We start from the raw sequence: 12,319 nt of genomic DNA on the forward strand, positions 1-12,319 counted from the left end.
AGGTACAGAAAGAAGTGCATTACAGTAGTCAAGACCTGAAGTAACTAATGTGTGGATGAGAATGGCTGAGTTAGTTGTGAGAGAAAGGCGGAGATGAGTGATATTACGCAGGTGGAAATATGCTGTACAGGTAATATTACTGATGTGACCTTCAAATGAGAGTGTGCTATCCAAGATGACACCCAAACTCTTAACCTGCAGAGAGGGAAAAATGTGCTGTTATCAATGTCCATAGTGAAATGATCAGCTTTATCCAAAACTAAATATTTCAGATTATTTTGTTTACCCCATTGGCAGATTATTATTATTATTTTTACTGATTATTTCTGAAAACAAAACAATACATTTTGCTTGTCTAGAAGTTGATTTAGGATTTTCTTTAAATATTTGGGTTAGACACAAGACAAAAACTCTACATAATAAAAGCTTTCTTTTGCAGTGAAGATAAGCATTATAAAAGTGTGTGTCGCTTGCACGGATCATTGTCAGGTTTGAGTCTGTTCAATATTAACATGGTTCATTTGGAGATTTATAGACATTGGTCATCTTGGATATTAGTGGAAAAATCCCATTTTGTGTTACAACAATGAAAGCGATGCTGATTTATATGAAGCAGCCCACAGGACGTCAACATTCATCGTTGAGTTTTGATTTTATTATTTGGTCAAACAGCAAAGCAAAAAATGCATGTGTTGTACTCTCCCATTCACTCTGCTCCGAGTTCACCAACTAAAACTTGCTGCTGAGAAACCCTGGAAATGTGTAAAGGCTCCATTAATGCTCACAAAATCCCCTTTTAAACCTAGAGGAACGTGTGTTATGCGATGGGATGTTAAAAACAGCCTTCATTCGGAGCTGTGAGCAGGATAGGGTTTCTTTTTCAATATCTGCACGCATGCACACCCTTTTCTGGGATGTTTAGAGGATCAGTTCTTCCCATTTAAAATTAAAGTGATTTCCTGTGAATTAATTTGTCATTTTCATTTATGTAACACACCCGAGGATGATTAAGTTACATCAGTGTAAGTTTGTTTTCACATGTAAACAGTATTCATCTGTAGGTCTAAACTGTGCATTGCATGCCATTTATATATGATGACACTCCTGGTCCTGTCGAATCCCAAGTGGGCTGAAATCACACAAGGATAGTTTGAGCTCTAATGGACTTATCTAGTACTAATGTAACAGAGATATCTGTGAGCTGAGAACGTAGACTGCTGAAATATGTCTCTCATAGAGAACTTTATGAAAGCTAAGAACCAGCAGCTCCTCACATAACTGAGTTCTTAATGCCTACATGCACGCACACACACACACACACACACACACACACACACACACAATACATATATTGGTGCAAATGGTATTACTTACATCCAATATAGTTAGTTAGTTAGTTAGTTAGTTAGTTAGTTAGTTTGGCTGGTTAGGTACTTAGTCGATTAGTTGGTTATGCAACTAGTTAGTTAATTAATTAGTTAGCTAGTTAGTTAGTTAGTTAGTTAGTTAGTTAGTTAGTTAGTTAGTTAGTTAGACTGGTTAGTTACTTAGTCAATTAGTTGGTTATGCAACTAATTTAATTAATTAATTAATTAATTAATTAATTAGTTAGTTCGTTAGTTCGTTAGTTAGTTAGTTAGTTAGTTAGTTAGTTAGTTAGTTGGTTGGTTAGTTGGCAGGCTGGCTGGCTGGCTGGCATTCAGTTAGTTAGGCTTGTTAGTTGGTTGGTTGATTATGAATCAGTATTTGTATTTTATAAACTCAATTGGTTAGTTCGTTAGGTAGTTAGTTAGTTAGTCAGTCAGTCAGTCAGTCAGTCAGTCAGTTAGTTAGCTAGTTAGTTAGTTAGTTAGTTACTTGGTTAGTTAGTTTGGCTGGTTAGTTACTTAGTCAATTAGTTGGTTATGCAACAAGTTAGTTAGTTAGTTAGTTAGTTAGCTAGTCAGTCAGTCAGTCAGTTAGCTAGTTAGTTAGTTAGTTAGTTAGTTAGTTAGTTAGTTAGTTAGTTAGTTAGTTTGGCTGGTTAGTTACTTAGTCAATTAGTTGGTTATGCAACAAGTTAGTTAGTTAGTTAGTCAGTCAGTTAGTCGGTTGGTTGATTATGAATCAGTATTTGTATTTTATAAACTCAATTGGTTAGTTAGTTAGTTAGTTAGTCAGTTAGTCAGCCAGTCAGTCAGTCAGTCAGTGAGTTAGTTAGTTAATTAGTTAGTTAGCTAGTTAGTTAGTTAGTTAGTCAGTCAGTCAGTCAGTCAGTCAGTCAGTTAGTTAGCTAGTTAGTTACTTGGTTAGTTAGTTTGGCTAGTTAGTTACTTAGTCAATTAGTTGGTTATGCAACAAGTTAGTTAGTCAGTCAGTTAGTCGGTTGGTTGGTTATGAATCAGAATTTCTATTTCATAAACTCAATTTGATTGGTTAGTTACTTAATTTGCTACCTATGGACAGGGTAAGTAAATGCCACAAACATGTTGAGTTGGTTACTTAGTTAACTAGTTATGCACACATATGGTTAGTTAGTCTGTTAGTTAGTTAGTTAGTTACTTACTTATGTATTATTATTTCTATTTCATAAACTCAGTGTGAATGTGTGCGCATTTGTTTATGTATTTGTGTGTGTGTTCTGCCCATTTACTCCTTCAGCAGAAAAAAGAAGATAAGATCCTGAGGGGAAGAAAAAAATATTACACACACACACACACACACTCTCTCTTTCTCTCTTCTCTGGTACGTTTGAAATGAACACCTTGCCGGCGAAAGTGCTGCATAATGAAAACAAAATAATTAAAATCTGACACAGACTCGCAGACACATCCTCGCTAAAGCCTTCTGACTGATGCTTTAGTTTTACAAGACAGTTTGCAAGCGTCTTTAACCTGCGCCGGGTTAGAGAGAGATCTAATCAGCCGTCTGAAAACACTTCCCCGGAGAAACGCTCTTGAATATGAATGCTGGCTGTCAGAGGCGCTCTGCTAAGACCAATACAAGGCTTAGCGAGAAGAAAGAGCTCTAACCAGGGTAATGTGTAAAAATAGCCTTTCATGTCAAGTCGATGTCCCAGAGCAAGATTAGGATTGCTGCGAGCGTGTTTGACTAGTCATCGGATTGCCTGGGGAACATCTGCAGGCTAAATCCACTGCTTCAACCCTCATGTCTTCAAAAGCCTTCAGAGGAAATTAGCCTCTGCTTTAGAGGAGAAAAAGCCATGTGCAGCATTTACACCACTAATTGATCACAGGAACATTCACATTCACAGCCGATGCAAGACCTCGGCATACAACTATCAGCCTCAAACAGCTTTGCTTTTATTTCACAAGCGTCTCATCTGCTCTGTAACGTTACCAACTCAGACTCATTCTGAAAACGTAGTCCAGCTGAAGTTTCTGGATACCGCGAAATACGTCCTGGGAGGTACGTATTTGTGCAGTTTTTGTTATCCGCTAGAGGTCGCTGTGCGCGCTTTTCCGTATCTCGAACGTCTCTCGTGAGTGCCGTTCGCGCCCGCGCTGTTCTCGCGTCATCCCACCAGAGGCCGCTGTCTGACTGACCGATTGATTGACTGCACGACCGGCCAATCGGCTGACCCACCCTCCTCCTTCCCTGAACCCTACCAGTTTTACCGATTGATCCGCCCGCCCGCTCACTTAGTCAATTAGTTGGTTATGCAACAAGTTAGTTAGTTAGTTAGTTAGTTAGTTAGTTAGTTAGTTAGTTAGTTAGTTAGTTAGTTAGTTAGTTAGTTAGTTAGTTAGTTAGTTAGTTAGTTGGTTGGTTGGTTGGCAGGCTGGCTGGCATTCAGTCAGTTAGTCGGTCAGTCAGCTGGGTATGAATCAGTATTTCTACCTCATAAACTCAATTATTTACTTAGTGAATTATTTACAAATGGAAATAGTTAGTAAGTTAGTTAGTTAGTTGATTGATTAGTTAGTATCACACACTTTTAGTTAATTATTTACTTAGATGAATATTTAAGCACACAGATGGTTAGTTAGTTAGTTAGTCAGTCAGTCAGGCTGGTAGTCAGGTAGTTAGTCGGTTTGTTGGTTATGAATCAGTATTTCTATTTCATAAACTCAGTTTGGTTGGTTAGTTACTTGTCAATTATACATTTTTTTCTAGTTTTTACTAGTCAATTATATACATATGCAAATGTAGTGTGTAGTTATAGTTTGTTAGTTTGTTAGTTGGTTTGTTTGTTGATTGATTAGTTATTATCACACACATGTTTAGTTGGTCATTTACTTAGTTGAATATTTATGCACACAGATGGTTAATCAGTTAGTCAGTCAGGCAGGCAGGCAGTTAGTTAGTTAGTTAGTTAGTTAGTCGATTGGTTATGAATCAGAATTTCTATTTCATAAACTCACTTCCCTAAACCCGAGCAACAATTTAGAAATGCAGTCTAGAAAAAGAAAAGCCCTCGTCTGTTCTTTTTTTTCTTTTTTTACCACGTTTTCAGATTTCACCACGTTATGAACTCGTTTGCTTTATTTTTTGGATTCTGTTTTTGTCTAACCTGGTTTCTGGAACCGCTCTTCCCCGGACTCGAACCCGGACGCCTTTGTCAACTCCTGCTCTCTGGATCTAAAGTCCGCCGACACAAACGATGAGCTGACCGAACAAACTGACTGCAGCGGGAAAGCCCTCCACACGGAGGCAAGCGGTCAGCCGGCAAGCGCGAAAGGGAATGGCGTCACACCGTCCCGTAGCGTTCACTTAAAAAAATTAAATGTGGCCAAATGTACCTCCCGGGAGGTATTTCGCGGTCTCCAGAAATGTCCACGGGACTACGCTTTCAGAATGAGCCTGGGTTGAACGTTACACATTGCTTGCTTTTTGAATTGAGCTGAACTTGTTTCGCAATTGATGAACCTTGCAGAATCAGTTCTTAAGAAGCAAAACAGACTAACTTACTCACTCCCAGGGCTGTTTATATCGAAGTTCAAATTTATCTGCTCCATGTTGGTGTTTCATAACATCTACGTTTTAAGGTGGGTCATTATCCCGACGCTCAACCCCCAACCTGGAGGACCAGGGCTACACTCATATAGGCAGTGTAGTTGATCAGTTCCCCTATAGCGCATGTGTTTGGACTGTGGGGGAAACCGGAGCACCCAGCGGAAACCCACGCCAACACGGGGAGAACATGCAAACTCCACATAGAAACACCAACTGACCCAGCCGGGACTTGTACCAGCAACCTACCCACTGTACCACCGTGCCACAAAACAGACAGACAAATAAATCTGACCCCACACATATCTGTTAGTTAGTTAGTTAACTTCTTTATTGATTGGAACAGGACCTGTATCAGTCAGGAACACCCATGCGATGTGTTGCAGATGCACAAACACTGTAAAACAATTAAAGTGCACGTGTAAATCATCTGCATTTCTGTCGCGCCGCTGTGAAATCTGCTGATGCGACTTTATTATCCACTCCAGAAGTGACATTATTGGACTGTGTTTCTGGGACGGAGCGCAAACACAGCAGGAGCAGTCAGAAGCGCTGAACTCATTTGGCTTTGTTTCATTTCAAGCGCTTTAATCAGGCAAGTTTAATCTTTGAAAATGTTTTTATTTTGCAGCTCTGAGGAGAACTGAAACCACAGCGAGGGAGAGCAGGGTAAGAGGAGAAACCACACGCATGAAGAAGACGGAGAAGAGCATGAGTGATGAGGTTTATTGATGATCACAAATGTTGATCTGCTGGGAAATCCCTCACACAGTCCTGAACAGACCTCAGCCTTGGAGAACACACACACACACACACACACACACACACACACACACACACACACACACACACACAAATAAAAATAAATGCTGAGGTTAAAGTGTCAGGGTGGGAATAATTCAGCTGGTGTTATTGAGTTAGGGAAACATGCAAAGTCAACACTAAAAGATTCAAAATAGATTCACACTAAATGATTCACACCAATTAATCCTAAGGCATTTTAAACAGATTCACACCAAATGATTCTAAATAGATTCATACAAAATGATTCTAAATAGATTCAAATTAAATTATTCTAAATAGATTCACATTAATTGATTCTAAATAGATTCATAATAAATTGATTCTAAATAGATTCACACTAAACTGATTCATTACTGAATAGATGCAATACTAAATAGACCCACAGTTTACATTAAATGATTTTAAATAGACTCACAATAAATGATTCTAAATAGATTTACATTTAATGATTCTAATTAGATTAACAATAAATGACCAAAATAAATTCACATACTAAATAGAAACTAGATACTAAATAGATACTAGATAGATTCAATACTTTATTAGACCCACAGTTTACATTAAATGATTCTAAACAGATTCGATCGAAGGACTTTAAATATGTTTCATAATAAATGATTCTAATTAGATTCACGTTAAATGATGTTATATAAATGCATATAAAATGTTTCTAAATAGATTCACATTAAATTATTGAAAACCAATCCTGAAGGATTCTAAACAGATTCACACCAAATGATTCTAAATAGATTCATTAAAAAAAATTCCAAATCGAATCACACTAAATGATTCTAAATAGATTCACAGTTCACATCAAATAATTCTAAACAGATTCATGCTAAATGATTATAAAAACATTCACAATGAATCGACTCACAATTTACATTAGATGATTCTAAATAGTCACACTTTTTGATTCTAAAGACTCACACTAAATAATTCTAAATAGATTTATTATAAATGATTCTAAATAGACTCACAGTTTACATTAAATGATTCTAAATAGATTCACAACAACATATTTTAAATAGTCACACTAAATGATTCTACATTGATTCACACTAAATGTTTTTAAATAGATTCATTCTAAATGTTTCTAAACAGATTTGCATTAAATGATTCAAAATAGATTGACACTAAATGATTATAAATAGATCCAAGCTAATGATTCTAAACAGATTCACAATAAATATTTCTAAATAGACTCAGTTTACATGAAATGATTCAAAATAGATTCACATAAACAGATTTTAAATAGTCACACTAAAGGATTCTAGGGATCCAAACTAAATGATTCTAAACAAATTCACATTAAATGATTCTAAACAGATTCACATCAATAGATTTTAAATAGTGAAACTAAATAATTCTAAATAGATACACACTAAATAATTTTTAATAAATTCATTCTAAATGATTCTAAACAGATTCATTCTAAATGATTCTAAACAGATTCATTTTATATGATTCTAAACAGATTCATTCTAAATGATTCTAAACAGATTCATTCTAAATGATTCTAAACAGATTCATTCTAAATGATTCTAAACAGATTCATTTTATATGATTCTAAACAGATTCATTCTAAATGATTCTAAACAGATTCCTTCTAAATGATTCTAAATAGACTAAATAGATTCACAGAGAACATTAAAATATTCTCAACTGATTCACACCGAGGGATTTTAAACAGATTCTAAATAGACTTTTAAGATGATAAATAAAGCAAATGCTTTGCAGTGCCATCCTGTGTGTCCTGTAGACGCCTGATGTAAACCCTGAGGAGAATCACAGACACTCAAAGCCATGGAGAAAACACAAAAGAGCTTAAGGTGTAGCTGGAGTATAGTGACCTGCAGTCCAGTGTGAATGAGCTGATTAACACACACACACACACACACACACACACACACACACACACACAAATCTATCAGAGCCGGCGATCTGGAGGAAGAAAATGTTGATTTGATTGGGACGGGCTGCATTGAGGACAGGCAGCCATCCAGAAAGAATGGAGCGATTGATTTTTCCTCCTCTAGAATGAATGAGCGGATCTTCTCAAACCTGAACCTGTGCAAAACACACACACACACACACACACACACACACACACACACACACACACACACACACACACAAAGCCACCAGGAGGAATAGTTTGAGTCTCGGGTTTCCTAATGCAATATTGATGAAAGACGAGAGGAACTTCCTGTCATGCGGCCTTCAGTGAGACGATTTGACTCTGATTGACTCATCATTTGAATCATGTGTGAATGTGAGCCTGGTGGGTCATTGTTACTGTGGATAAGTCTTTTAGGGTCCAGCTTGAGCTGAAAGTGATGCAGAAAAATAAAGTAAAATAAAATAAAATATAATAAAATAAAATAAAATAAATAAAAAAAATATATATATATATATAATCAAATAAAATATAATCAAATAAAATATTTTAATGATTGATTGGTTATTTAATAAAAAAGAATAAAACCAAATAAAATGTATAAATTAGTTAAGTAAATCATTAAATAAAAAAAATACATACATAAATAAATAAATAAATAAATAAATAAATAAATACTAAACATATATGTACACTATGTATTTATGAGACATAAATCATGAGATTTGATCACCATCTGGTTCACTTTTATAAAATTATTTATTTGTTTATTTACTTTACATTTTAATACAAAAAATATTGTATTAGAAAATTAGATGTTTTTAAATATTTATGTTAATATTTAAATATGTAATTAAATTTCATTCCTTCTTATGGAGCTAATACTAGACATTTTGCACCATTTTATTAATACATTATTTATTTGCAGAATTTAAAGAACAATTATATATATATATATATATATATATATATATATATATATATATATATATATATATATATATATATATATATATATATATACATATATATATATATACAGAACAAGAAATCAGCTGAATGGATTAAAAATGGTTCAAATAAACTGTTTAACTCTTGGAGACCTGTAAAATGAGCCTTTTCCACCGCAAAACAGACTAAAATGCCAGCCTATCACGATAGTTCACACCCGCCACAAATTTAGCCATATTAGCACACATTATGTCTGATCTTCTGCCTGAAATAAACACACATCACTCCGTCTGCATAGAGGCATAACTATGACTCCTCCATTTGGCTGATTTCATGTTCTGACTCAAGCTTTAAATATAGGAAAATTATGAAATGCTAATGGTCCAATCCAATTCAAATCATTATGCTAAGCTAAGCTAAAAGTGACCCGGCTAGAACGAGAAATAAGCTGAATGGATTAAAAAATGGTTCAAGTCAACTGTTTAACTCTTGGAGACTTGTACAAATCAAGCAAACACATTAAAACACCCACCTATTTCTACACATTTAGCCATCTTAGCACACATTACGTCTTGTCTTCTGTCTAAAACAAACACATGAGACACTCCGCCTGCACAAAGACATAAATATGACCATCATTTATTGTATTTTGATGGAGGAATAAAGCGACGCAGCATTGATGTGTTTCTGCTTATCAGTCTCCCTCAGATCATCATCAGCATCACCATGACAATACGTTTAATTAGCAATGTTCTGCACTATTGATGAAAGCCTCCATACATGAACATACGACACACACACACTTACACACATTCACACGCTCACTCCTCATTCAAAAACCCCTTTATTCAGCTGTCACACAGATCCAGCAGTCAGATAACACACATTTACCTCACAATAGCTCTATTTATTATGAGTTTATTCATGCTGCTGCGGTGGTCTCTTAACTGTGCTACAGTGTGGAAATTTAACACAGCGGAGGTGTGTGTGTGTGTTTGTGTTTTGTTCTGTGCTCATTATCTTGTGATATGTTTTCAGAAATAAAACTGTAATCGTTGATATAATAATCATTTTTTGGACAGTTAATCATTTTTACATTTTTTTTAACTTAAAATCAGTTACTTGTAATTTTGTTGTGTATTTGTGATGTTCATAATAATATTATTATTAATAATAATATTATTATTAATAATAATATTAATAATAATAATAATAATAAACAACTATTATTATTATTATTATAGTTTTAATTATTAAAATATTTATTTTTATGGTATTTAAATCGTTATATTTTAATTATAATGCTGATAAATAATAACAAAACTATAATAATAATAATAATAATAATAATAATAATAATAATATAATAATAATAATACCAGTAACAACAACAGCAATAATAATAATAATAATAATAATAATAATAAACTATTGTTATTATTATTATAGTTTTAATTATTAAAATAATTATTTTTATGGTATTTAAATCGTTATATTTTAATTATAATACTGATAAATAATAACAAAAACTATAATAATAATAATAATAATAATAATAATACCAGTAACAACAACAATAATAATAATAATAATAATAATAATAATAATAATAATAATAAGTAATTCCAATTATTTTAATGGTATTAAATTGTTATATATTTTCTAATGATGATAAATAAATAAATAAATAAAAATAAATATTTTAGTTTTAATTATTATAATTATTATTTTAACAGTAATAAATTGTTGTATTTTTATTATAATATTGATAAATAATATATATTTAAAAAATAATAATAAAATAAATAATAATATTAATAATAATAATAATAATAATAATAATAATAATAATAATAACAACAACAACACTTTTTTTTTCTAATCTATTTTCCAAATGGTTTCCAAGAGATTTAAGCATTATTTTAGCATTATTTCCTTTTGTTTTGTCAAGATAAAGTTGTTGTTTTTTGCCTGTACTAAACCATATTTATTTATTTATTTATTTATCTGTCAATATACATGTTTTTTTTTCTAAATAGAAAATTCCCACTTTTTTCCCCACATGATTTGTTTTTATTTGTCTATGTAACTGTAATGGATGAACTGGACAATGGAGATGAGGCTCCATGCGCAGTTTAAAAAGAAGTCATACAGGGAATGGTCAAAAACAGGAGCAAACAGTAGCAAAAAACATTCCAAAATATGTGATCAAAATACCAGCAAATGGTCAGGCTAGGTGACAAACGATCAAAACTGTAAACAAGACAAGGATCAAAGAAAGACAAGACAAGGCAAGAAAAACAAGGGATACCACTTTGTAAAGTTCACTAGGCAAAACAAGACTCAGAAATGTGTGTGTGTGTGTGTGTGTGTGTGTGTGTCTGAGAGAGAGAGGTGAATATAAAGTTCAGGTAATCAGTCCATTATGAGTTAAGAGCTGTGTGTAATCAGGAGGAATCAGGAACTAGTGTGTGTGTAAGGTGCATGGTGGTATTTGTAGTCCAGTTCAGTGATACATAGATGTAGATTTCCAGCGATCTGCAAGGATTAGATCTGGTGAGATCTCAAGGCAATAATAAACCATTGTTGTCCAGGGACTTGCCTAATTAACCCACCTAGTTAAGTCTTTAAATTATACTTTATACTGAATTTTAGTCTCTTAAAAAATAAATAGTAAAATATTATGTACTGTTATTGTGCACAATTAAAACATATTTAGTTTAAACGCTTTTCAATTTAATTTAAAGGTGATCAAAATAGGTTTTAGATGATTAAATATATAATATAGTTCTTACACTTTATTTTTTGCTTCAACTTCAGCAAACTTTTTAATATTTTATTTCAGTTTTTTTTTTTTGGCTTGGCTTAACTTTAGTTCTTCAACTTAAGATAGTGATTGGAAAAGTGTGTTATTGTCTTCTTCACAGCGCTCGTCTCTTTCATCTGCAATGCTGACAACAGCCTGAGCGACAGTAATTAGACTAATAATAATGGCCATCACCTTAAAATCTGCTCATTTATTTCCAGAGAAATGAAACCGAGGGAGGCAGATCCGCCGCTCACGCAGAGAGAAATCTGTTAGTTCTCGGCGAGTGCTGGATCTGTCAGAGTGTATTTGTTAAAAATAATAAAGAGTTCTTTAATGTGTTTGTATGGGAGGAGAGAGCTGTCCGCTTTCATCATAATCTCAGCTCACCTTTGCGGCAGACGCTCTCTTAACAAGTGCACCGCCAAACTAACTTTGACAAGCTGCAAATTTATGCATTATTATAACCTCCCAATTCCCCACAACTGGCCTTTTGTAGATTCCCTCTGATGTAGTTCACCTTTTTAGTTGAATTGACAGACGTCTACTTTAAACACAGCGCAGAATCAAATCATTAAAGTGCCGAGAGTGACTCTTAAAAGAAAACATATGGGAATATGACCTTTGTCATTCAGAAATCCCTTCAGATTGATGGTGGATTTCATTTTAATGGCAAAGAGTGACTGTGTTCGAACAGGTTTTCTCAATCATTTGCTATTGGCTGAGGAAACCCCAAGCCCCGCCCACACATCTATTAGTGTGCATAAATAGACAGCTGAACCTGAAATGGCCCATTCCCGACATTGACCCACTAATAGACTATCAGTTGATTTGCATATCAATCAATCAATAAATCAATCAATCAATCAATCAATCAAATATTGTTTTTGTTGCAAAACCTCATT

At 33.8% G+C, this 12,319-nt stretch overlaps 1 protein-coding gene across 1 annotated transcript in view; it reads left to right on the top strand.

The window, feature by feature from the left end:
• Positions 1-12,319, top strand: part of tars2 (threonyl-tRNA synthetase 2, mitochondrial) — a 601,872-nt gene that overhangs the window by 216,422 nt on the left and 373,131 nt on the right. The gene's annotated exons all lie outside the window — the stretch shown is intronic.

The sequence above is a fragment of the Danio rerio genome, chromosome 16 (genome assembly GCF_049306965.1).
Source record: "Danio rerio strain Tuebingen ecotype United States chromosome 16, GRCz12tu, whole genome shotgun sequence".
Taxonomy (NCBI): domain Eukaryota; kingdom Metazoa; phylum Chordata; class Actinopteri; order Cypriniformes; family Danionidae; genus Danio; species Danio rerio.